General features: G+C 40.7%; 1 pseudogene across 1 annotated transcript; it reads left to right on the top strand.

Annotated features, from left to right (window-relative positions):
• Positions 1-5,034: 5,034 nt before the first annotated feature.
• LOC308494851 lies at positions 5,035-5,648 on the top strand (annotated as a pseudogene). Its single transcript has one exon. The product of its transcript is annotated as an uncharacterized misc_RNA (transcript).
• Positions 5,649-5,970: the final 322 nt, after the last annotated feature.

Here is a 5,970-nt window from a genome sequence, read left to right on the forward strand (position 1 = left end):
CAAATAAATAAAATTAGAGGGCTGGCCCGGTGGCTCAGGCGGTTGGAGCTCCATGCTCCTTACACTGAAGGCTGCCAGTTCGATTCCCACATGGGGCAGTGGGCTCTCAACCACAAGGTTGTCGGTTTGATTCCTTGACTCCCGCAAGGGATGGTGGGCTGCACCCCCTGCAACTAAGATTGAACACCGCACCTTGAGCTGAGCTGCCACTGAGCTCCTGGATGGCTCAGTTGGTTGGAGCGCGTCCTCTAAACCACAAGATTGCTGATTTGACTTCCACAAGCGATGGTGGCTGCGCCCCCTGCAACTAACAATGGCAACTGGACCTGGAGCTAAGCTGCGCCCTCCACAACTAAGATTGAAAGGACAACAATTTGACTTGGAAAAAGTCCTGGAAGTACACACTATTCCCCAAATAAAGTCCTGTTCCCCTTCCCCAACAAAATATTTAAAAAATGTAAAATAAAATAAAATTAGAAATGAAACAGGAGTGATAACTGACACCACAGAAATACAAAGGATTATAAGAAAATACTATGAACAATATGGAAGAAATGGATAAATTCCTAGAAGCATACAGTCTTCCAAGGCAAAATCAAGAAGAAAGAGAAAATCTGAACTGACCAATTACTACTAGGGAAATTGAATCAGTAATCAAAAACTCCCCCCAAAAAAGTCCTGGACCAGATGGCTTCACAGGTGAATTTTACCAAACAGTCAAAAAAGAATTAACACCTAGGGATGGCCGGTTGGCTCAGTTGGTTAGTGCTCAGTGCTCATAACACCAAGGTTCCTGGTTCGATTCCCACATAGGCTAGTGGGCTGCTCCCTCCACAACTAGAATGAAACAATGACTTGACTTGAAGCTGATGGGTCCTGGGTCCCCAATATTCCCCAATTAAAATAAAAATTAAAATAACTAATATTTTTAAAAAAAGAATTAAAAGACCTATCTTTTGTAAATTATCCAAAAAAATTCAAAAGGAAGGGAGGCTCCCAAGCTCATTTTACAAGGCCACCATCACCCTGATTCCAAAACAAAACCAAGACATTACAAGAAAAGAAAATGTAGTCCAGTATCCCTGATGAATATAGATTGGAAAATCCTCAACAAAATATTAACAAACCAATTCAGCAATACAATAAAAAAAAATCATACACCATGATCAAGTGGGATTTATTCCTAGGATGTAAGGTTGGTTCAATATCCACAAATCAGTTAACATGATACACCACATAAACAAAATGAATGATAAAAATTTTATGATCATATTAATAGATGCAGAAAAAGTGTTTAACAAAATACAACATCCATTTATAATTTAAAAAAAAAATCTCAGCCAAGAGGAAATAGAGGAAACATACCTTAAAATAATAAAGACTATATATGAAAAAAAACCCACAGCTAACATCACTCAATGGGGAAAGACTAAAAGTGTTTTCTTAAAATTAGGTACAAGACAAGGATGTCCACTATCAGCACTTTTATTCAACATAGTACTGGAAGTTCTAGCCACAGCAATCAGACAAGAAAAGAAATAAAAGGCATCCAAATTGGAATGAAAGAAGTAACATTTTCATTATTTGCAGATGACATGATACGATATAGAGAGAGCCCTAAAGATTCCACCAAAAAAAGAGGAAAAAAAACATAAAAAACCAAAAACACCACCTGAAATCTATGTAATTTTACTAACAATTGTCACCCCAAATAAATTTAAAAAAAAACAAACAAAAAACAAAAAACGAACGCCCAAAGCTGTTAGAACTGATAAGTCAATTCAGTAAAGCAATAGGATACAAAATTAATATTCAGAAATTGTTTGTATTTTTATACACCAAAAACAAACTATCAAAAGAAGAAATTAAGAAAACAACCCCATTTACAATTGCATTAAAAAATAAGATACCTAAGAATAAATGTAACTATAGAAGTAAAAGATGTGTACTTGGAAAATTATAAGACGTTAAAGAAAGATATTAGGGCCGGCCCAGTGGCTCAGGCGGTTAGAGCTCCATGCTCCTAACTCCGAAGGCTGCTGGTTCGATTCCCACATGGGCCAGTGGTCTCTCAACCACAAGGTTGCTTGTTCAACTCCTCGAATCCCGCAAGGGATGGTGGGCTGCGACCCCTGCAACTAGCAATGGCAACTGGACCTGGAGCTGAGCTGCACCCTCCACAACTAAGACTGAAAGGACGATAACTTGAAGCTGAACGGCACCCTCCACAACTAAGATTGAAAGGACAACAACTTGACTTGGAAAAACAGTCCTGGAAGTACATACTGTTCCCCAATAAAGTCTTGTTCCCCTTCCCCAATAAAATCTTTAAAAAAAAAAAAAAAGAAAGATATTGAAGAAGATACAAATAAATGGAAACATATACCATGCTCACAGATAGGCAGAATCAACATTGTTAAAATGTCCACACAAACCAAAGCAATCTATACAGTCAATGCAATCCCTATCAAAATAAGAAGTGGAACAATATAATGACGAGTGGGGGAAAGAAAGGAGAGGATATTCTAGAGAGGGACTAATTAATTTATTTATCAATATGCAATAGCAAAAGATAAAGGCAATTAAAACAATGTGCTAATGACAGAAAGTAAAGGTGGTTAAGACTAAAGTATATACATTGATAACAATGTCATGTCAAAGGAGTATACATACATATAAGTTTAAGAGATCCCGACATGTGTTTATTAGTGATCAAAAAGCACTTCGCTAAATACACAAATAACATCAATAAGGAGTATCTAAAAGCAGTAATAAATTTTATGGGATAGCAACTATTATAGTAGATGCCAAAAGCTCACCAAACTATGGGGAAACAACAGTGGAGAGGTCAGGAATCAAAATCTTGCCAGGTACACGGCTGGGAAACTGAAGCATCTTCTGATTCTGCAAACTGCAAGCTGCATACAAGTTTCCAAAATGTTAACAAGTTCCCAAGAATGCTGCTGTTGTTGTTGTTGCTGGAAGTTAGGGTGTCTCCTGATGCTACAAGCTGCAAGCTGTGTGTAAGTTTCCAAAATGCTAACAAGTCCTCAAGAAGGCTAACCGTGGGGAACAACACTGGAGAGATCAGGAACCAGCCAGACCTCATCAAGTCCGCGGCTGGAAGTCAGGGCGTCTCCTGATGGTGTAAGCTGCATGTTGCATACAAGTTCCCAAAATGTTAGGTGAAGAATCACCAATGACAAATGACAAAAGTACACTGCCAACTGAGGTCTGTCTTATTTTTTTTTTTTTCTTTCAGATGTACCCTAGAGCCAAGCCCCTTGTTCCTGCCTCCCCCTCAGGGAATGGCCAGTTCCGGGAGGGTTTGGCAGCTACTGTGATAAAAATATTGCTTATCTTGCTGAAGGGCCAGTTCATTCAAACTAACATTACTTACCGTTCTCGCCTGGGACCTGGCACCGTCGGCCCAAAGCCTTACAAATCCTGGCAAAATGCTTTTCACGTAATTCTGGTATAACTTAGTTACTTCCCCACCTCATCTGCTGATGCAGGCAAACAAACAGAAAACAACATCCATATCTCTCCTGCCGGGAATGAGACAAGGGAGAAATTCACTTAACCCTAAGCTAACCATCACCCCACATGCAGTCTCTCGTGTGAGTGAACAAAAAGCTAAATAGACAAAACCTAACATCAGCCAATGAAGGCAAAATTTCTTAACATCTTCCCCACAAACAAGTAATCCTAAAATTTATATGGAACTACAAAAGACCCCGAATAGCCACAGCTATCTTGAGAAAGGAGAACAATGTTGGAGGTATCACAGTATTTTATATCGAACTTTACTACAAGGCTATAGTAATCAAACACCATGGTACTGGCATAAAAACAGACACATAGATCGATGGAACAGAACAGAGAGCCCAGAAATTAACCTATGCCTATATGGTCAACTAATCTGTGACAGAAGAGGGAAGAATACACAATGGGTTAAAAACAGTCTATTCAATAAATGGTGCTGGGAAAACTGGACAGACACATGCAAAAAATTGAAACTAGATCACCTTCTTACATCCTACACAAAACTAAACTCAAAATGAATTAAAGACTTAAATGTAAGACCCCAAACCATAAAGCTCCTAGAAACATACTCGTTGACATTGGTTTTAGTAATTTTTTTCTAATGTATCTCCTTAGGCAAGGGAAACAAAAGTAAAAATAAACAAATGGGACTACATCAAACTAAAATACTTTTGCATAGCAAAGGAAATCAGCCACAAAATGAAATGACAACCTACTGAATAGAAGAAGATATTTGACAATGATAGATTTGATAAGGGGTTGATATCCAAAATTTGTAAAGAACTCATACAAGTCAATACAAAAATAAATAAATAAATCCAATTTAAAAATGGGCAGAGGACCTGAATAGACATTTCTCCAAATAGGACATAGAAATGGTAGACATATGAAAAGATGCTCATCACTAATCATCAGGAAAATGCAAATAAAAACCACAATGATATATCACGTCACTCCTTTCAGAATGGCTATCATTGATAAATCAACAAACAACTGTTGGTGAGGATGTATGTGAAGATAAGGGAATTCTCATGCCCTGTTGATGGGATTGCAAATTGGTGCAGCCACTATGGAGAACAGTATGGAGGTTCCTCAAAAAATTAAAAATAGAACTACCATATGACCGAGCTATTCAACTTCTGTCTATTTATCTGAAGAAATCCAAAACACTCATTCTAAAAGATATATACATTCCTATATTTAATGCAGTGTTATTTACAATAACCAAGATATAGAAGCAACTTACGTGCCCATCAATAGATGATTGGATAAAGAAGATGTGGTATATACACAATGGAGTATTACCTGGTCATAACAAAGAATGAAATCTTACATTTACAACAACGTGGATGGACCTAGAAGGCGTTATGCTCAGTGCAATGTCAGACAGAGAAAGACAAATGCCACATGATTTCACTTACATGTGGAATACAGAACAAAATAAACAAATAAAACTGAAACACACTCATAGGTACGGAGAACAGACTAATGGTTGCCAGATGGGAGGGGTTTGGGAGGCCGGGCGAAAAAGTTGAAGGGATTAGAAGTACACATCAGCCCACTGGCTGCTCTGCGAAGCCATCTTCGCATTGCCCGCGCCGGCTCCCCACCCGCGGCACCCACCTGCGCCCCTCCCGCCCGCGGACTCCGGCAGCTTTTCCGCTCGAGTCCTCGACTCTCGCTTTCTTCCTGATCCGCTGCTTAGGCGCACCGCGCGCCCACCGTGTCAGGCGCGCCGTGGACACCAGCTCCGCGATCACCACCCAGGACTTAAAGGGGAAGGAAGTTGTGCGGGAGGCAGACCGTGGAAGAGACGCACCCGCTAACGGGAGCGCTCACGAGGAAAACGGGGAGCAGGAGGCTGACAGTGAGGTAGATGAAGAAGAGGAAGAAGGAGGAGAGGAGGAGGAGGAGGAGGAGGAAGACGACGAGGCTGAGCTACGAGCGAGCGGGCAGCTTTAGACGATGAGGATGACGATGCTGACACCAAGAAGCAGAAGACCGATGTAGATGACGAGACAGCAAAAAAGGAGAAGTTAAACTTCAAAAATAAAAAAGGCCGCCGTGACCTCTTCACCTTCCGCCGCCGGCTCAGAATCTGAGCGTGGTCACCGTCGGGTAGAGAGTCCCGCCCGCCTGCCCGCCCGCCGCGGGCAGCGCCACCCGCAGGCGACGCACCGCTCTCCACCACCCAACCAAAGCCACAGCGGGACTTTGCAACAGGGGAGGAAACAAGACCCAAAACTTCCAAGGCCCTGCTTTTTTTCTTAAAAGTACTTTAAGAAGGGAAATTTGTATTTTTTATTACATTTTATATTTTTGTACATATTGTTAGGGGTCAGCCATTTTTAATGATCTCGTGATGACCAAACCAGCCTTTGGAGCGTTCTCTGTCCTACTTCTGACTTTACTTGTGGTGTGACC

Source organism: Rhinolophus hipposideros (assembly GCF_964194185.1).
Source record: "Rhinolophus hipposideros genome assembly, chromosome: 3".
In the NCBI taxonomy this organism is placed as follows: domain Eukaryota; kingdom Metazoa; phylum Chordata; class Mammalia; order Chiroptera; family Rhinolophidae; genus Rhinolophus; species Rhinolophus hipposideros.